Below are 22,440 nucleotides of genomic sequence, written 5' to 3' on the forward strand. Positions count from 1 at the left end.
AACAAAACAGTGCGACATATTCTCCCTACGTCTTACCTTCAACGGTAACTCACTTTTGTGAAAGTAAGACGGAACTACGGGAGCCTAGGAGGTGCGGAAAAGGCAAAACGCAACCTCCGCAGGAAACAGACTCAACTTTTCAAAATAAAATTCATACACACTCAACAAGATTGTTGAATAACAAACAAAAATAAAACACATCGAAAATAGGAAATGACAGTGTGTTTTTAACTCCGTTACACTCACAATGTTTTACGCTATTTTTTTCACAATGAGACTGTTGTGGATGGTGATGCAACTTGCTGCTCTTTATTAAAAAAAAAAAAATCGGTAGTTCGTGGATGTGGAGTGTCGTGTTTACGAGCGAATATCCTCCGAGTGCCATCGTTTGAGAGTTTCCCTTTGCCGCGTTGCATAACCTTGCAGCATGTGTGCACGGCAGCAACACATTGAAAGACTCGTCGCCGTGGATCTTGTCGAGGCCCTCTACACTGACACTGAAATAATTCAATTCATGAAAGCTGTTAAAGTTTTCCTTCCCCCTCCCCCTGCACCATGGGAACCCTGCTGTCGATTTCCCTGCTGTACGTTTGCAGGCTTTAAAATACAGAGCCAAGCGCTCGAGGCATCAGTGCATGCATCTGGTTTTAAACATCGACTGAAAAAGTAGGGTGACACTCACAGAGGAACCATCTGTTGGCGGCGGCTCAAACACACCTGTCCTATTTTCATTATAATCACCATCTACCTATCAGCAGAAAAAATAAAATAAATCGCGCTCCGCTGCATCTACAATGTGCTCACTCGTCTTTCTCGCAGAGCTCCATCAGTGGCGGCACCTTTCTGTTAGCTGTGCTGCTAAATTAAAAAAAAAAAAGGGACACCTCTATTATATGAACACAATCACATGCCTCGCAATCGTCTGATGAAGCAGCATTTAGACGCAACCGAGCTGAATCAGAGCCTAGAGATGTGGATGGACAGGGCGGCGTCGGCCAAGACGCCATCCGGCTATTCTTATGTTGGATGTGGGTTGGAAAATCTGTGCTTGAACAATAAAGATGGTTTTAAACACTTTTTTTTTTTGGAGACTGTTCAATTTGCAACAAAGCCATCCAGAATCTGAGTATCTGGTTTTGTTAGTTTCTTAGCTACAACTGCTTCCATGCATAATTTAAGAGCTCTCGGGTCCCAGCTTTCCGAGGCATCTCATATTTTCTGAAAGTTGAGTGTCGACGGAGCGACCTCCCTTTTGCTAAAACAGCTAATTTTGTTCATGCTATTTTGCATAATGGTGCCGGAACAATATGCACAATTATCACAATGTATTCCGCAGCTGTTTGTCTATTTCTTTTCCCTCCATCAAGGCCGTATTCTCTGCATCACAGAAAGCAAGAAAAAGAACTGTGGATGTGTTCCTGGCTTTGTTTGGACCTCGAGGCACACGGATTTCGCCACCCATTCAGAGGCCTGTCAGCTCCTACTTTCTATCCTCCTCATGTCACCATCGCTCATCTTCACGGGAGTCGCACGGTACCCAAGAAGCCAAAAGGAGTGAAGCTGCTGCGTGATGGCATCCGAAAAGGCGGGGCAACTTTTGCTTATGCTGGGATGAGATTCTCTCCCCAAATAATGGAAGAGCCTCCTGCATATGTGTGTGTGTGTGTGTGTTTTTTGGTCTTGGCCCAAGGAGCTAAAGCCCACCCACAGTCATACGCGGCACAATTTTTTTGTGCTGCAGTCTGAGATGTCTCACATGCTCTGCATCAGGGATTCTTATGGAATAATAAAAAAAAAAAAATCATCTTGCCGGAACCCAGACTGGGTAAATTTAGTCTCGCTCCTCGCTGCTTCCCCTGTCAAAAACAAGAGACTCCAGAATCAGGCCTTCCCACCTAAACTTGAGAATCTTCGGCGCTGCTCGCCGAGCAGGCTTCTGTGTGCGTCAGGTCAACTAACGCTGCGTTTGCCGTGCTCACAACCGGTTTACAAATTACAGTAATTACCGGTAAACCTTGACGTGTAATTCAGGACAATCTCCATACTTTAATAAAGTTGACGACTTAATCCATCCTCGGCTTCAGTATTAACAAAATGAGGCACACCAGAGTATTGGAACACGGATATGCTATTTTTAGATGAGTCAGCGGTGAGTCCAGTTCCCACGCCTCATTTAACCTTATCCGTACTTGGTCCTTGGTATATAGTTGGTACTTTCGGTGTTCCATTTTTCCTGATTGGGGCAATTTAGTGCCCCGATGCGCCCCTTTTTGCGAGACCAGTTGCTCCCAGAGTGCTCCTCTGGTTGGCCCACGGTGCACTCGCAGTTGGCACGATTGTTCCTTCAGCTGGACTAATTGCCCTGCATCTCCCCCAAGGGCTGCTGTGGTCAAGCCAAGTGCTCTTTTCATTAAGCCTAATGCTGTTCTAGTGCGGGTCTAGCTTAGACAATGGACCCTAACAAGACCGGGTCGATGTTCAAAGTAAGTGTGTGGCCAGAACTGGCAAGCTTTCACAAAAAAAACACACACACACAAAACGGTATCTAAGAAACTGTTCCCTGCAGTTTCTTATCTAATTACATTTCAAGTGTCAGATCATAGTGCATGGAAAGAGAAGCAAGCGGCAGCAGTGAGTACCCAGAGACTGAAAATGGAGCTGGACGGTTGAGTCAACTCAATGAGGTCAACCTTGATGCTTTTGATAATGCCACTAGTCTCTTATCGCCCATGTATTGTGAGCAGGAAGCACCACATGATGGAGAGGCAAAGGGAGGCCTTCCTACGCTCTTATCGCCTGTCTTTTCAAAGAATATCGTCTTCAAAAAGGACATCCTCTCGCGTATGTGATCCGACGAGTTGGGTGAGGAAAGTAAGACAGGTCATGTTGAAAAGCTGGCACGACACAGTCTCCCCAAGACATTTACATTCAGTATGTTGTGCAATAGCCGTCTTTCAAAGCGAGCGCGTTGCTGGTGTGTACACCTGCCTACTCCTAAATCTTCTGGGGACAGCCCTCTTTCGTCATCCATTGGTCCGAGCGGCGGCGGCGGCGGCGGCTTAGCATTGACCGCGGTTCAAACCCTGAAGGTTTGGCAAACGTGATTGACGAGACGAGCCCGAAGGTTTCCCCTCGCTGACTCAGGTCCAGACTTGTATTTGTTACGGTCTGGCAGTCGAACCTGTCCTGAGACAGGATGAGAACTACGTTTCTCAAACACTGTATGGGTTGAACATCTTGATATTCAAAGGGTCATTGGAGTTTAAAGCTGCGTGGGAAATGGATGTCTTCCACACAGTTCGGGGTCACCAAGTGTATAGTAGACGTGCTACAGCATGGGTCATGTTATGTTTTATGAAGCACACTTCATGCTCCAACATGCTTTTCTTTAACTTACAGTAACAGTTTGTTTTCTGCCTTGTTGCTCGCCTTGTGGTTAGCAATGATTTATGGTTTTGTAATGAGATACTTATCTGCGAACTGCAATTCATAAAATTGTTCCTTTTTTTTTCTTTTCTTCCTGGTTACTAAAAACAAAAACAAAGCAGCGCCGCGGGCCGTTGGACCGTACCTGCTTTGAGCGCCGCAGCAGCGAGCAACTTGTGTAATTTCACCCTCTTTGTTCACCGCATTCCTCCTGCATCCCCCGTCGTCTGACGTCACGGTCGCCTCTGAAAATACAGCACCTGCGAGTTCCACGGCTGTAAATGGTTATGGGAAAACGCGACACACACACACACACAAAGTTTCAGTCACAGCAGCCACTCTCAGACAGTCTCACTCATTCGCCCTGGCAGCGCTTTTTGTTTTCAGGGGTACAGGGTGGTGCTTTAGTTTCCAATTCCACTCCTACACTGTTCTTGTGATGAAGGGAGGCCAAAAGGTGAACGCATGGCGGCCAGATGCAAAGGCAGGGCAGGGGACATGGCAGGTGTCGGATTTGATCCCGCTCCCCGCGGGGAGACACACTTCAAATGTATGACAGGGTGTAAAAAAATAAAAAAAAAACAGGTGCCTGGTGGAGCACAAAGACTTGACAGGAAAGGACAGAAAACACAAGTGCTGCATTACGTCTATATATTATGAGGTGCAGGAGCAACAAGAAAATGTGCTGCAAGCCTTCCTTCTTCTTTTATTTGTCCTGAAATGCTCTCTGAAGGTAATGCCATCACTAGTCTCACACAACGCACCTGACACCGAAGAGGATCTGCACACTTCGACTCATTGCAGGTATTCAAACAAGCGGCCTGAAGCCGACGTTTGCCGCGCGGCAATGCAACACCTTAACGGGAGCTAATGGACGCACGCGGGGTGCTGTGTGAAGGGTGAACAAATACAGCTGAACACACTAAGATCCAAAGTTCCAAACGCCTAGGAAACCCTGAAAATACTATAAATCACAAGAGCAGTAGTTCAGACAATAAAAAATGAGGCTATATATAAGAAAAGCGACCTTGAAACACACACACGGGGCCTATTTTGGACCTTGAAGACGTCTGCAAGTTCGACAAAGTTCACTTTTGCAAAGTTCTGTTGCGTCTTCAGCGTTGTCGTTCCACGGACGACCGCAAATTCCAACCGCCTTCGCCAGAAGAATTAGTAGACGTTCTGCGTTACAGCAGCGTGGGACAAATCACTTCCGCGCGAACGGCTGCAACTCTAAAGCATTTTTGTGGACCTTCCATCACCTCAACCGTCGTCCGATTAACGCTAACCTCTGATCAACGGCGACACGCCCTGACATCCGGCTATTAGAGCTGTTCGGTCGACAACTAAGTAAACCCTCACCATGAAATACACCGTGCACGGAGGCCCTCTGTCCGTCAGCTGAAGGCGCGCCGACTGATCTCGCGCGTGCATCACTCATGCTGCCCGAGGTCCCATTGATGTATTATTGAGCCCAAATTGTATTAGCAATCCAATCCCATTTGTCACGGCGCCCTTCCCCGCAGCGCCGTGGCGGTTTCACCTGTGCGAGAGCGTGAGTCATGGGTGCTGTTGTGAACGCCCCCGCCATTTTCACCTATTCTGCTCTCCCGGGGGAGGGAGGGGGGGGGTGTCCAACTTGACACCGCTCCAGTCGCCCTCGTGTGAGACCCACACACCCACTCCGACGCCAAACCGCGACAAAAGATGACCACCCGGGCAATATCCTGCTCTTTGTTCACCCGGGGACGACTCTTAATTAAAACCCAATGCGAGCTTTTGTGTTTGCAACAAAGCATTCGGGGGCCATTGTAATCAGGCTGGGAGCGTCCTCCTGCCTTTTTTTTTTGTGTGTGTGTGCGCCGTCCTTTATTGACCGGTGATCTACGAGCCACTTCCAGGTGACACAGCAAGTGACTAACCTGTCCCGATCCGGGCAGCGTAGCAGACGGGATCTCTGGGCGAGAGAGGAGGGAGGGGGGGGGGACGGAGACAGCTTGTTTCCCTGGATGAAGTGGCTCCGAGACAGAGAGGGAGATCGGAAGGGCCCCGGGGGCTGGGAGCCCTCTGCCACATGGTTCCTCGGTCTATTGCTCTCTGATTTTCTGGTTTATTTCGCTCGCGGTGCCTGTCACTCTGCATGTCGGCCCCCGACTCCCTCCTGTCCTCCGCTGGCCTTCATTCTGTTGGAGCCACATGCCGACCGTGTGGGTCACTGCGGAAATCGGGGGCCAGTTTGGTCCAGTGGCCTCGGTGTTGCATTAATTGCTGACACACACACACACACACACACACACAGTATGTTTCTCATGCAAGGGTATGGGGCTTAATTTCAGCTTCACACACAGGACATCCGTGGGTGCCTTCACTCACCTGGGGGAATGCAAGAAGTTGGCACAAAATTAATGAGTGCATCTTTTTTGGGGGTTTTGAGTGTTAATAAAAACAAAGATTAGAGGGAAGAAATGTAAATTTCACTGTTTGCCAATAAACCTAATATTAGACTTCCACAAACCACTGCAGTCTTGAAGGGAGTGTTGTCAAGTGTTAGTTTTGGTGGCCCTCTGCTGGCGAGTTGGTATAACAGCATTTGACACCGAGTAGTTCAGTGCAGTCATGAAACCACATAAAACACCACCGTCCCTGCTCTATATTCATTTTTTACATTAGAACCACATTCATCTGTGTCTGATTATACCATATTGATGAAATGGTATTGCATAAGGCTAAAATATGCAACGCAAACACAAGCTACTGTACATTATGGATGCACATTTCAAACCCTGAGATTCATATCAGCTTTGTGGGGAGAGATTGCAGAAGCTGTGACACATTTTCTATACGTGATGGCTCTAAAGGGAACGGGGAAATCTCAACTGTCCATCCTGCATCTCCTGCGGTGATGAAAAGCTGCAGCACACGCAGCTATACAGCCCTCGTGCACCGAACCCGTACGCTTCTGTTTGTGGGAGCTCATCATTTTTCGAAGAATGAGGGAAAAATGTATCTCTGAAACAGAATGTCTTCGTCTCACTTTAGTAATTTAGAAGTGCAGTTGGTTTTTGTGGAAAACTAAACTGCTTTGTGGATTAAAAGAAGAAGCTAATTGCTTTTTTTCTTTTTGGTCCTCTTTCCAATTGCTCCGGCACATTTTGAGATAACAGACAGTTGCACACTCAGCATGGATAGATTTCCAGTCGAGGGGCCTTTTAAAAAAACTTTTTTTTTATGTGTTTTCAATGTGCTCAGAGCGGTAGCTTCTTGGGTTACAGGGACAGTACGGGCATCTCAAAGCACACCCACCGCTTTGGTCCATGCATGTGCAGCGGCATGCAGTACTAAAGGATAGCGCGTCAGCGGATATTGATCGGACGGTGAGCTGATCAATAAAAGTGCTCCAACGCCAGTCACACCGCTGGTCTAAATCACTTCGAAACAGCAGATAAATAACCGCGAAATCTTTAAGATCAGGAAAACACAGGGTCAGTTTTTCCTTCTTGTAATATATAGTCAAACTTTCAGGGGAGTGTGTGGCACATCGGCCTCCAAACAGCCTCCGAGTCGCAAGGCGGGGCGGCCATCGATCTCAGCCCGAAAGATTTATGGGACGGCTTCAGAAGATGAGTGAGGTGATTTCAGGTGGGTTTACTTCTCAGGTCCTCCGTGACCGAGAGGAAGTCATCCATGAATAAACTGCCTCACAGTGAGCCGGCCGCCCACTCACTCTCTCTCACTCTCTCCTTGTCGGTGCTGTACTTGGATGGCAAACCTTTTACGAACAGGATACTTTCTGTGGGGCGAGAGTCCAAGTGTCACCCTGCAGCTGTCCGTCCACGGCTTGTTCACCTCGGACTGTGCACACTTTATTTCTGGCAGGGGAAGCGATCCAGCGCGACACTTGAAATAACTCGACACATATGCACCCACGTTCATTATCGGCTGTACGGCAACCGCAATAAAACAAAAGGCTTCTCTTAATAGCCCGCTTTAAACGCTCCATATTTGGGCCTTTGTCAAAGCAGAAATGCAGTGTGTTTGGAGTATTGGCTCACTGGACAAAAGCAGCAGCCCTGAATTTCATGCATAGACACACACTGGCAGGCAAACACACACACACACACACACCATCTCTGGGCCTCAGCTGCAGGTTGCCCTCCACTGGCAATTACTTTCATCCACAGACTGTGACCGGGAACTGTTACCCTTGGGGTTGACACACACACACACACACACACACACACACACACACACACCTGCTGAATGCCGATTCTGGGCTTCCGCCTGTGCAGCTTTGGTTCTGACTCCGGTCCTGATCCCTTCCTACACAGTGGAAATCCTCCTAAATGCACCCTGATGGCCGCGTGGTCACCGGTCCCTGCTCGACTGTGAAGCTCAAACCGTAAAGACATGTGCGCACACACACACACACACACACACACACACACACACGCGCGCGCGCACACACTTCCACCGGTTTACCAAGCTGTCAGTGCCCCAGATCGACACGGATGAGGTGATGATGTATGCGTACATCCATAGATCGGTAAAGTCAGGGAGGGGAAAGTAACCTGAATGAGCTCCGAGGGGCCTTGAAGACAATTAGAGTGAGAGCAAATAGTGAACGAGGACTTCGGGGAGTGGGGATTACGGCGGCAGTGTTTGGCTCCAAGGATTAGTTCAGGGGTGCAGGGCGCTTTAAAAGCAAGAGATAAGCTCTCCAACAACTAAAGGTCACTCACCAAACAGATTGAGTGCTTAGCAAGGATGAGAGGAGATCTCAGTAGCAGCCAGGTAGAGCTCCGCAAAGAGAGCGGGAGCGTGGGGTGCATATGTATCTACTGTGTCCACGCACTTTGTTTGAAAAGACCCCAGGCGTCATAATAGAAGCAACCCTTCCAAGATTGCGGGACGACCCCCGGCTCCCTTTTCTTTTTTCTCTTTAAAGTCAAAGTCACAACACGAGACCTGCCGCTTTGCACTTGTAGTCGCACTTGTGCAATTAAAACTGGGCCCCGTGGCAGCGCTGTACGAGAGGTCGGCGAGGGGAAATACGCTCGAGCGACTTTACTGGTCTCGACCCGTCACTAAGTGGGCTTTCAGACCAAAAACAGCATTAAATCTGTCCAATAGCGCAGAGTTTCTAAACTTTATTCTGAACTGAAATCCTGGAAGGGAGCGTGAGGGTTGCTATATGTAGTTTTTTTTTCCCGTTAAAAGCGACGCCACGCCGATTTGAGTCATCGCTAAAATAAATGGGGGCGATGCGAGCGGTGATTTAGGGTTGAGCGGCGCGAGGCTAATCTGCCAGAAATGCGTGCTTGGACAGTCGGCTAAATGATGTTGTTTTATGTCGCGGTTAGGATCGGGCCAAGAACCCTTCTTCAATCCGACCCCTTGCTTTGCAAACGCAGCATCCTCAATGGGTTTCGCTACAGGTGTTAGCGTAGCGTAGCGGTCCGCTATGCCTCACGTATAGGCCGATGAGCGACGAGTTTATGTGTGATGTTCACACGAGAAAACATCAAAATCCACTGAACATTCATGCCGCCAACTCCCCCATCCCCAGTCAAACATGCGCATACTTAGGCTCGCACGTGCAGTCGTGCACTTCAATTAGACGTCTCCATTCAAATTTCAGCCGGCGGAACACCTGCCGACCCGCCCACCTGCCTGGCCCCCCGCTGCGAATCAACTCAAGAGGCCCACTGGGTGTGTAACAGCCGGCCTTGTTTAGCACCGGGGACAAGGTCGTTTAAGTGATAATGAAATCGTCTCATTACTGTAATGAGACACATTTATAATGAAGGTGATTTGCCAAAAAAAAAAAAAAAAAAGTACACACGTACACACACAGGTAGGGACACGGAAGCTAACAGATGAGCGCTGGGCTCTACACATATGTATGAGACGGGACTATGCACAGGGAGACACGCGTGCCCTCGACGCAAACACACACACACACACACACACACACAACAAGAAAACCTGCCACCTAATTACCCAGCAAGCAAAACATAATGTGCAACTTCTGTTTGAGGAGCACACCCCACCCCCACCCCACAGACCCGATCAGTCAGAGAGGCGCTCTTTATAGTCGCGGTGTATCTTTGCATTACTTTATCTGTTTACCTCCTCAAAGCCACCACCTCAAAGCTAATTATGCTGCAACGGAGTCTGAGACTGTCAACACCAACGGCAGATGTGGTTCGACTCGAGGTGTTCTTACCAAGAACGGATGGTGGTGGTGGTGGTGGTGGTGGGGGCATGTGTTATAATTGGCGGGAATGTGCCTCGCTGCGCGATGTTCTCGTCCTGCAGAATTAGCGTGAATATTACTTGGAGTTATGCCACGAGTGTTGCATGTAGTGCGGCGTGTTAATCTCTGTAGGTATCTGCTGATTATGAGGTGTTACGAAATGTGAGGGCTTTCCGGTTTGGAGCGAGGAGGAGTGACCCTGAAAGGTCGCGAGCATGACGTCGCACAAGGCCGGATTTAAGGCTCCTGTTTGGATAATATCAAAGGCAGCAGTCCGGGCCAGACGAAACAGATGAGATGCAAACGCTTGATTGCACCCCGTGGCGGCGGCGGCGGCGGCGGCGGCGTGACACGCAAGCCCAATTATCTCATTAGACACGTAGCCAGCGACTTCACTTTAATGCGGTTTGCGTTATTAGAAAGTGTTGGTGCTTATTGACAGAGAAGAAGAGACTGACGTGACACGGGAGCCGATGTATCGGATGCGAAGCCCGTGGATTTATGAGCCCTTCCTTTGCAGAATCACCAGGACCCCCTTCCCCCCCTTCCTCTCCTCCACCCACTCCCACTCCATAATTTGCCTTTCAACCTGACTTGAACTCACCCACCTCCTCATGCGCGAGAGCTTACAGCCTCACACGCCGCGACTCTGAAGGGCCGCTCGGCTGAGTCCGGTTCAGTGGCGACAGATTTGCAAACTCCCCCCCCCTCGCGTCAACGGACCACTGCAACCGTCTAATAACCCCCTCACGGATTCACTTAAGTGGGGGAGAGAAAAAAAAGAAAATCCAAATAGATCCATTTCTGAAGCAGCTCTGCGACAGACACCAGAGGGCACTGGTGTCTCTCAGAAGCTCTCGCTGCCAGGCGAGTCAATCACACTGCAATGCCCCTCTGGAGTAAGTAGCCCATTCTCTGGCACTTGTTCATATATAAATAGTCCCTCAAGGTGAATGTCCTATAAATTGCCTGTCCGTGAGTGAAAGGGATCGCAATTAGGTCTGTCATTGACACTGGGGTGGAGGGGGGGAAGAAAAAAAAGATTGAGACCTTATGTCACCCCGCCTGAGCGTGCATCCAACACATGGCCCTGTATCTTTTGCCACCAAGCATCCCCCCCCCCCCCCCCCTCCCCACCTGTTTGTGTCTTTACCCTGCAACAGAAGGGGGCACATCAACTCCATAACTCACCTCTGCTTTGTAATGGCGGGCGAACATGGGAAGGGGGGGGGGGGGGGGGGCTCTCCGCCATCACTCACAAACCTGGCCCTATTAGCTCGCCGAGCGCGGCGCCAACAGACAGCTCTTTGAGGAGACACGCGAGTCGCCCGGTCGCCCTTCTCGGATCTGTTGCGTTCGACAAAGCACGTCGGAGGAGTAGATGTGGGGCTGTCTTGTCCCAGAGTCACACTCAGAGGATGAGGCCGCACACATGCGAGCACACACACACACACACACACACGCTGCAGCCAAACAAGTGAGCAACCATGACAGATGCAACAGAGTGAATAATGGGAAGGACTACAGAAGGTGCAGCCGAGGCTTGAGAGCGTCACATGTGCATCTGTGCTCACCCCTCCGTATACATTTTGTACCTCAGCGTGCGCTCGCATCCTGTGCGCGTGTCCGGCATAAGTGCTTGCGCTGTGTGTGTTGGTTTGTGTGTGTGTGTGTACTCCCCACAGATTGCCGCTCATCTGTGGTTTATCCATCCCTGTGGATAGCAAGGGTGTACATGCTGAAAGGATGCATCAATCAACCGGACCGGGGGTAAAAATAGATGGGCTTGCTGGAAATACAGATGTGCCTCATCGCGCTGCATGCATGTGGTATATGTCTGAGAGAGAAATACATTTAAAAAAAAGCGGAAAATAAATAAATTTCTTCCCTTTTTTTCATTTGGGGGGGGGGGGGTTGGGGGTTGTCGCAGCTTGAAGACGCGTCAGGCTCTCGACAACCCGCCACCTTCTAATCCCACACACTGAGCCGCTCCTGCTGTCCATATCAATTAGCAGCATTCAGCCGTCCGCACCACGGCGCTGCAGATGACTACAGCTCCCACATCTCGGCCAGGCAGATTGCCTCCCATTATTAATGGCGCCGCTGGGGAGGAGATAGTCGCCGAGCGTCCGCTGTGAACCTGCAGCTGAGTTCCTGCCATCAGAGTGCTGCAGGAGCCTCCTTCCACCCTGCAAAAGGTCAACTCTTCACATCGGGGGATCATTTTTTCCTCCAGTTCCTGCAGATATTTTCATGCCGTGCATTTTATTAACCGTATGGCACGGGTGGCACTAAAAGTTTCCTACTTACAAAAGGGAAACGGTGTCAGCCGTCAAGCAAAATAAAAAACAAAAACAGTGAGTATGGGGCGTCACACGTACGCCGTCGATGGGCGACGGCGTAGGGAGGAGGGGCGACTGATCGATCTTGGCATGGTGTTAATAGTTTCAATGATGGAAGGCATGACTCCACATCGCGTGTGTGTGTGTGTGTGTTTGTGTGTGTGCGCGCGCCCCGGCAAGCTTTATTGATCGTGCGCCAGGGCCGCGGGTTAATGCTCAGCACTTTCAAGTGCTCGGGGCAGACGGCGGCCAAAGTCACTCCATGAAAAAAGGGCCATTGGCGAGAGATGCAGGCGTTTAATCCTCACATCAAGAGGAAGGGGTTAAATGTTGCGTGTCACCTTCATCTAAAGTGACTCTTGTAGTCTGAGCGGGACTGCTGGAGTCCGTCCACGTGCGGAGGCAATTCAATCTGGGGAAATATTAGATAAGGACAGTCTATGATCATATTTTTGCATGAGGAAATGTAATCATACCGTCAAGGGTTCAACACTTCAGCATCCACAAAAGGAAGATAGCGCCACCTCCCCTTTACTCTCCCTGATGAAATGTTCTGCTCAGCTGCAGACAAAACATCATAATTACAGTTTTTTATTCACGGGTGAAAGTTAATCAGAATTATACGACTGCGAGAGACGTAGAGGTTGTTTGAATAACGCATAACTAACCCAAGATAAGCAAAATAATAAAATAAATAAAGATTTTCACTTGTCAAATGTGGGTTTTTTTGTGAGCACTGCGGTAAACGGTTGGGAGATTAGAATACAGGGACCTTGTCTGTTTAGAAAACGGCAAAGCCAGCGTTCTCCGTCGGAACGAAACGCCCACATTTTTCTGGAAATGAGTTTGTTCGGCTCAAGGTTTGATTACTTTGACGTCGGAATGTAATGCAAAGTAGAGAATTTGAGTGACGGAAAGGGCGGCGACCGGATGAATTTGAGAGAATTATCTGCCGAGAGTGTTTGCACAGCAGCGGGCAAAACCACAAGGTCTTCAACTGCGCATCGCTTGAACTATCGGCTCCTTCATTTTTAATATAGTGATAGTATAATTGCGTGAAACAATACCATTGGCTCGGGCAGTGGATTAAATAGTTTTGTCTGTTTCCACCCACTCACACTAAAAGCATCGGGGGTCAGTGGGGTGTTTCTGCACCTCTGTGTGTGTCCTTAATCAGAAGAAAAAAGCTGTTCCTTGGAGCAACACGACGGACTCAAAAGCTCATCAGTATTTTGTAATTTTAGGCTCCTCTCAAGGTGACCGACAGGCGACACCTGTGTCCTGCTCTAAATCTCTCGGCTCCCCGCCTTTACGCTCACATTTCCACTCCCCGAGCCTGGATCTTGGTGGAAATTGCTGGAAAAGTCAAAAATGGAAAGGAGTTGTGGTGATTATTCAATCCAAAACATGTTGCTGGACAGACAGACCGAAACACAACACCTGCTTGTGTATTATAGTTTTTTCTTCTTCTTCGGGTCACTGGCGTTGATCAATAACTCCGCCGCTGATATATTTGGCATTATGGGGCGGTATAAATCTCACTCATTGCCCCTTTAAACAGTCAGTGAAGGAGGTTTAGTGCGAAACGTCGATGCCGGGCGATGGCCGCCGCATTCCAATCCCACCGGGGCTTTCAGAGAGTCGCATTGGCACAAGTGGCACTCTCAGGCCTTCAGGGCGGCGACGAACCAAACTTAATCTACTTTTTCCTCCTTTTTTGGGCGGGGGTTGGAGGGATGAGGGGGGGTGTTAATAAACCGCTGATTCAAGCAGCATGATTGCTGGCAGCATACACCTCCACTTAACTTAACGGCCCTCATAAAATTAACAGTGGCAATAAAACACATACTGAGGAAGTATGTTTCTAATGACACCTGGAGCACCGCAGGTCATTTATGTAGGAAATTATACAGTAAAATATTATTGGAGCCAACAACTGCACAGGAGTGCAGGGTTGTTGGCTGAGGGCTCGGTTTGAAACATGACAAATAAGTTTCTTTGTGTTCGATAAAACGAGTGAAAGCGAAAAACAACAAAAAGCAACTTTCACGCCACGACATTTCATCTCCACAAACGTATATTTTGTACGAGCGGGATCCCTCAGCTTAGAAAAAAAACTGAATCATCCCATCCCTCTGGCCATTTTTACACAGCTATTGACACTTGTGCATTGCATGGTGCTTCCTGAAGATAGCAGTGGTTGTAAATTGTATCTATAGGCAACCTCGGCAAGCCATTACTCAGAGAAGAAGTCTCAATATGTTTCACGAACACCCAGAAGGAACATGGAAATTGAAAAATCATCTGCACCCTGCTGCAATGTGGAGTAAATGATCCCATGCTTTGGTGAGAGGGGAAATACATATGAAAAAAAATGGTTTCTGTTGCTCCTTGTCTTGGGTGAGTCATTAAACCCCTCGGCCTGAAAGCACAGATGTTTAGGCAGGAAGTTATTTTTAAATCTTTGGTAACGTACAGTACAGCGGCATCCGCGGAAACCTCCCTTTCATGTCTTATATCTCTATAAGTGCCGCACAAGCCACTGCAGCTCGTTATCGCTCCGTTTGTAGGTCTGTTTTAACACAGAACCTGCCCGTCAAAGGACCAGTTTCTTGGTCAAATCTTTGATGTTTCCAGCAGCCGGAAAATAATAAATCGGTCACATTAATTGCCCACGGAGCAAACTCGCTGTCCAAAGTGTAAAATGTGTGATCCCGACACCCCGCTGACGGTCTCTGGAGCTACAAGACACATCTCACGGTCTAAATACAGGGTCAGCGGCGATGCCATGTGACTCAAACGCTCCCTCTCTTTTGGGGAAGTCGCAGAACGGACCATGTGACATCATGAGTCACTTGCTATGGGCCTTCAGGAAAGCAAAAAAAAAAAGGCCCTTTCATTTTAACTTAATTTCTTATCAGATACAAGCTGTCTGCACTACTTAATATCTTATCTGAAAATGAGTCATGTGTGGGTTTATTACCCGCAGAGTGACTTATTTAAGACACGGTGGCTCTCGGAGAAAAATGCTAAATGTTTAGCATTCACCTAGCTTAGCTCCTCTACCATTTGTAAATGTATTAAGCTGACACGAGTATGAGGAGATTACACACACTTTGAGTAATTATTTCAGTGCCACCTCACTGTTTCTACATCCTTCAAAAAGCATAGTGGAAGCCAAAGGCACCGCATTTTACAATAGTTAGCTGCAGCTAACTGTGGTTAAACAAAGAAAAAACCCACTGGAAGTAATCTCATCACATTTAAGGGTTTCCAGCATGTTTCGGGAGGAAACTACAGAAGCTAAAAACCCACACATAAACACATGCAATCTTTCTTGCTTCAACATAAACACCACATGTGAAGCCAGGTCCATGAAAAGCAGCCTCCATTTGCAAATGCAGTTCACCGACCGACAGCAAGAGGGCATTAAAAGCTTGTGGCACAGGCCGGGGAGAGTGTTCCTCTCTAAGGGATGGTTATGTCATTCTCTCTCTCTTTCTCTCTGTGTCTCTGTTCAGCCACAGGAAGCAGAATCCTGTATATTTAGAGGATGGAAACAATAGCCTGATCTCTCTGGTGTTTACGCTGGTGTCCCATTTTCATGCCTAACCGCTCTTGTCGCTCCTCCAACACACTGTGCCGCAACGCCCTCGGCCGTCGTCATTGGACTGGGCGTGCGAGTTGTGTGTAAAAGGCCCGGGTTCAAGACTCGCTTGGCAACGTCGGCCTGGCGAAGGTGTGTGAGAAGTGCTGATGGGTGGGAATCGCTGGCAGGTGGATGTCCGGAAGCCGTTCCTGTGTTTAAGAACTGCCTGCATGTCTAAGCGATGCTTTGCTTGTCTGATGAGACAACCTTCAAAGTCTTTCTCAACTTGATGACTCAGGATTGGTGTTCGTTCACAATGAGAGAGGGAGTTGACATACGAATCACTGTCTGCCCTGTGATCCTGTCTTGGCTCGAAATATAAATATATATATCCAAATTTGTGTTTTCATAGCTTCTCCCTTGATCTCATATCTTTATTTAGCAGTCATGAATAATTTAAATTGCAGGCGTATAAATATTCGTCAAAACTACTGGCTGTTGTGCAACTGTAACCGAGAGGATGTCAGCTGTTTTGCATTTTATTTTAGAACACAATCCAAACCAGTAAGTGCAGATTTGAATGCAACTTGATGGAGAGAAATAAGATACTTAACCGACTGGGACTGTTGGGGTATTATATACAACATTTGAGTGTCATAATACTTGTTGAGAGTAAATGAAAATGGGTGTGACTGCTCCATTTTGGCTCTGTAAAAAAAAAAAAAAAAAAAAAAAAAAGCATCAGCGGCAAGCTTCAGGGAGGAAAAGAAGAAACCATATTGATTGTGGTGAGCAAAGTCGGAAAAAAAAAGGTTCTTTTCTTTTTTTTCCATCAATATAAAAGTACATGTACACACGCCTTCACCTACTCTAAATGCTATATATTGTCCATATCTAAAATGATGACTCTATTGATAAAACAGGTTCACGAATTGCTGCGACAAAGAAAAACATATTCTCATTTAATTAACTGGTAGGCAGACACGCTGGAGGCAGAGGCTGATGAATAAGTCCATTCTCTAACAGCGAAACACCTTTTGAGCAAGGGCCTTGCTGCATTCGCCACTCATCACGAAGGCATACAAAAGAGACTTTGAAAAACAAGCTGATGAGATGGAGTAGGAATTGTGACAAAGAGGCTGCCCTGATGAATGGGGCAGAACAGCGAGACTCACTTAAATGATCGTGATGAGTGTTTCTAAAAGGTCAAAGTGTCCCGCAGACAATGCTCCCAGCATGGTTAACTTTAAATACGCCGCTGATCAATGAGTCTAAGGCCTAAGTCTCGTGTCATTCCTTTAAATACAATATATTATTTGACAAAACCACCTTCAGGCAATGTGGCTCCTGTTCTCGCAGCTATTTAGGGTTTTAAATGTGGCACTTATTTCTACCCGATATTGAACACGGTAGTGATAGTAAGCAGAACTTTCTGTCCCCTTTTTTCTTTAGAAGATACCGAGATTATAAAAACACCAGTCAGAACAAATGTACTGTACCGTGGTCACTGTACATTTAATGAGGCTGTTGCCATTTCAAACCCAAATTAGCTAGCTGCTTCTAAAAGGGGGTTCATTTTTATGGAAAACATTTGCTGCAGTTTGTCCCAGAGATGCACTGCAAGGAGAATAAACTCGGCCTTCATCCTCACAGCAAACCAGAGCTACATTCCTCCATCAGTACGCGGCTTAACATGGCTGCCGATGAATCACAACAACTTGTCAGCATCCATTGTCATAGGTTACACCCATCTGGCTACGTCTCTGAAGGACGCCGTCAATCTAAAGTGATATATGGTGTTGGATGAACGTAGTGTGAAGGCCTTTTTTCAATGTGGAATGAAACAAAAAAAGTTAATTCAGACGTATCATTCTGCTGAAAATGCAAATTTAGCATTTTGGAGCTAAAAACTGTCTTCACCTGATCAGTCAACTGGACGGAGAAGTAATGGGCACTTATATCGATAAATGATTCCCCTAAAAAGTTCTCGAACCAGCATATCCAATTAGAAAATCTTCTAGTGTTGTGATTTCCTCGTGTTTTATGATATGGAGCGCTGACTATCTCTGGGCTTTGGACCGTTGGCCGGACCAAATTTAGCCCGTGGGACCAACGGGCAATTTGACTCCTAAAAAAGCTAAATCCTCGTTAGCCGATCGGACCAAACAAGACATACCCATCTACTGCAGGCTTTGGGAACTGGGTTGTTTTACTATTAGTTGGACCAAAAAGCAATTGAGGTTATTAATAACAAAAAAATATAGCCAATATTGCTTGTGCAAAGGATTGTTAGTCGCAAAATAAATGTATTCTTTTTTCTCCTAAACAGACTTTCCCGTCTTTCAACTGCGGAAAGGTCGAGTCACACCGAGCAATGTCACACATGGCAACAGCTACATGCAGCAAGAATGAATCACATGAAGCTCATAAAACAGCACACGTAGTCCCGACAGCAATACAATAACGACACTATGTTCATTATTGTGTTGCCCTGTGTGTTACAAGGTCTATGAACTGTGCGTTATGTTTCATGCTGTGTCTCCTATACTGCATGTACTCGGCTGTTTAAGTGACTACTGCTGCAGATGAAAGTTTCCTTTGATTACCTCATCCATTCATTTCTTTTTCATGCAGTAATAACAACCAACACCGGAGGTAACCTCTGACCTTTACTTGATGGAAACCTTATCGTAATAAAATCACCACAAATTGCATGTGTTGGACTCATTTAGACTCGGGGTGACGGTGGTACACGTAAACCTTGTAAAGCAGAGCAGATTAATTATGGCTGATTAAAACGTCTGAAGATTAAAACACTAAAATGAATTGGCAGCGTGAGATAGCGCGGTTAAACATGCCCCGTGGAGGCTTCACCGTAAACAAACTCTGCTTTATTTACATTCGACATTCAGAACTAAAACGCTTCCTTTGGACCGAGAAACATTTCCACATGTGTATATTTTGCTTTTTTCAGTCTTTTCTGGGCTTTTTTTTGTTGCACATTTCAGCCGGAGCTGTCGTTGAAAGAGAAGCCCTGCATCGCTTCTTCCCACACACCGCTATTCACTTTAACAATGGGGCTGAGCCGAGGGCCACGTTAACTGTAAAAAGAGAGTATCAGGTATTGCTCAGACACATCTGGTGTGCGGGTCATTTCGATTCCAGCAAGGGTCAGCCTTTTCGATTACCCTGTTGTTGGCTTTATGTTGAGTTTGGTTGGACTGGGCCATCTGGACTGGGTTCAACCCTTTTCAAAAAGTAGTTGGCTCTCATGAATACTTCCTGAAAACTCAAATAAGAACGCATTTATACAGAATTAGATATTACCATCAAAAAATATATGGAGAGCTTTGAAGTGTTATCACTGAACGTGGATCTAAGAGGGATTCAAGCCCTGGAATTATGGACAGGAGGCGAACACACTCCGCTGCTGAGTCGCTTCATGTTGACATTGCAACTAGATAAGACCTTTTTTTTTTTTTAAAATCATGCACAAATATATTCCTCTTTGCTCACAAAATTCATCAAAAACAGTTCCAGAGAAGAAATAACAGTAATTCACTACGATATTCTGTACACTGACGCATTTAGCTCTGAGATACGGACACTTCACTGCACTCAGGTGCCAATAAATGAAAATGTCTGAATACACAGTGCCTCCTGAACAGCCTTGAACGCATTATTAGACTCACATTTGATGTCTCCCCGGTTGTGTCCCGTCGGTGGGAAGCGTCACAGACCTGCCCTGGTTGGTGGAAACATGTGGCTGCCACGTGCGGCGCTCTGATGTAACGAGACTGGGTGGTCACGTTCACCCCCCCCCCCGCCCGCCCGCCCGCCTCCCCGACAGCGATATCAACTCTCCTGCTACTGATCAGTGACTGATTACCTTCTCAGCTGCAGCTGACTGGAACCCGCCATCTGCTCAGGCTACCACAGGGTGAGGCACACAGATACAAATCATGTGGAGAGAGAGAGAAAAAAAAAAAAAAAACCCCAACAACTAACAATCCCATAATTCAACATTCTCCCCCACGCACACACACACACGAGCTTGCCGCCAACCGCAGAGCTCTTCCCGTCCGAAACCTGACAGTGCTCAGTCACTCAGCGCTCACAGGAGCTAATGATGCACACCTGCTTTCATTATCACTCAATGAGCGGCTGACCTGCCCCGACATCGGCAGCAGGAAAACATCACGCATCAACACGGATTAAAAACCGAGCAGAGTTTCAACGCCGCTGCTGTTCAGCTTAGGGGTGTAACCTGACAGATGTATTTAAACACCGGGCTGGAATTCATGATTTAAGACCATTTTTTTGGGGGGGGAGCAGCGTCGGTGGAAGAACTGCTGCGTATGTGACAAGTTTGAAATTTGGTCGGGGATGTTAGTCGACAGCAGTTTGCCGTCGCTGTCACGCGAGAAACGCAAATCACTTCTTTTTGCATATTGCAGTCCGTCTAAAAGTTTGTATTTCTTTTAATGGTTTATTTTGCCTGTCAAGTAGTTTACTAGAATTTTTCACTGGGGAGCAAGGATATAACAAATAGTTAACTGAAGCTATTAGACAAATGTAGTGCAGTAAGTATAACATGGTGGCGCTTCAGGGCAAAAACCTGAACAGTGCTATCACTACCAACATACAAGCTAGCCACTGCGAAACAACTTCTCAAGACCCGTATTTCTGATTATTTTATTATTTTCAGGCGGTGACCTTGAGTGGATGTATTCATGATGATGGCGGTGGCGAAGAGGATAAAAATAACAAACGAGCCGAGTCAAACTGTCTGTTACTTCAAACGTGATTCCACACTCATTTGACGCATGAATACATGAAGAGGCTGCATATTCAAATGTGAGTGGTGGGTTGTATGTGTGTGCATGCGTTCTATTTGTGCGCATGTGATGCATATATGAAGACTCCATATTTGCGGTTATTTAGATCATAGGCGGGATTAGTGATCCTCGACCGCGATGCGCCGACATGAACGCCATGTACCGATTTGCTCGTCTCACACAGACAGTCTCATATATTATCTATAAGGAGCAGTGTGTCACCGAGGCATCCTGCTGGGCTGGAAGTGGAGGCTGCGACTTGGCCGGCCGCCTCTGTGACTCCTGCTGGGGCCCTGAGCTGTGGCCGTCGCCCGTCACTCCGTCGCGTGCGAGCGTATCCGCGCGGACGAAAGAGAGATGCGGCGCGAGCGCTGAAAATGTGTGCGTCACCGTGCCCGAAGCAGAGCGGACGATGGCTCACAGGAGAGCTGTCACAGGAGGGGAGGCCGCCACGGTCGCTCGCCCTCTACCTCCTTCCTCTCTCAGAGAACAGCCAGCTCGGAGATGGCCGGGGCTTGCACGGCGGCCCACGTGTTTTCTGTCATCCAGTTCATTAATTTTCCAGCCGTCTGATTTGTACCGCATTGGGCTTTAGAGGACCCCCGCCTCCCTCCCCTTCCGTCCCCTCCTCGCTCTGTTTTCTGACCACCCGCCGCTCGTCGAGTGCGAGCAAAAGTTTGACCGTTCTCGTCGCCCTATTTTCCTTGTTAGCTAGCTCGACCGGCTGCGCATTTTCTGCCATCTCTCTTTTTTTTTGGACTGTGATTGGGGAAAAAATCAAATAAAATGAAGCACAACGGGGGCCTTAAAGGACCGAGGCGCGGCAAGAATCAAAAGCAGAGCCCTGTCGCACCTTTCGTGAGTAGCGCTCACTCTATTTTACTCCCCCTTTTTATTCCCTCTGAACTTCTCCGCGTGTTGTCATAATCAATGACATTAGCTTAATCAAACGCCCTTGCTCCGCAGATGTGACAGTCTGCTACTGCTGGATGAACTCCTCGGCTCGGGAATGCCACCGTGCGGCAACTTCAAAAAGCCAGTCGCTTTTGAAGTGGCATGAAGGGTTGGGTAAGCTGTTGCTAGCGCTGACAAGAAAAGGATTTGTGAGTCGCAATCCAAAGAAGAGCAGACATAGAAAAGGAGCATAACTTCTTGATTGCATGAGTGGCATTATTTTGTTTTTTAGTTCTTCCCAGTGGCCGCCTGACCCCCGGAAAACACACACACACACACACACTAAAAAAAAAGAAGTGAGATATTACAGGTGAGGCAGATGGCTGACACTCCGTCTGGCTGATGTCAAGAGATAAAAACTGCAAGCTGCCCTGTTGGTGATGAATAGAAGACCAGATCTGTGGAATCACACAATGCCGCTGTGAGCTTTGCACTGAAATAAGCTTCATATCATCCAGTTCTGAACCAGAAAATGTGCCTTTATCTGTAGAAAATCACCCAGGGTGATGCCACGGAGTCGACACGGTTCACCCTCCCCTCATTGGCAGTGGAGGATAAAATCGCTATCCCCAGACGCGGACTTGCACCTTTACGCTTTAGGTTTTAATTGTCACTGCAAGGATAAACAAACACAACTGTCTGAGCTCACGTGGCGTTCGGAATACGGTTTACCAACCCGAGCAGAGGCTGTTTCTCCAACATAATGGCTGCTTCATATCCCGAGCCTGAGAAATGTGCTGAGTGCTTAATGTCAAACAGATGAAATACACCATTTGCCATTCTGCTTAATTCACACGTGGATAATGGTTGCCCTCTCTGGGTATAAATCTAACCCTTTAGGAGATTAACTTAAGATGGGGGATGGCATAAATATATTTTTTTAAGTAACAAGATGAATGGCCCTAAATAAAACAGTCACGCTCCACAAAAATATGCCACAGCCATAACTTTGGTGCCCAACTAGCAATTCTGCTTTTTATGCTGGCTTCCCCCTGAATACAAAGTAAAGGTATGCAGCCATATGTTTAATGGCCA

The sequence above is a fragment of the Clinocottus analis genome, unplaced genomic scaffold (assembly GCF_023055335.1).
Source record: "Clinocottus analis isolate CAN_PGR_092001 unplaced genomic scaffold, fCliAna1.0.p SCAF_24, whole genome shotgun sequence".
Classification (NCBI taxonomy): Eukaryota; Metazoa; Chordata; class Actinopteri; order Perciformes; family Cottidae; genus Clinocottus; species Clinocottus analis.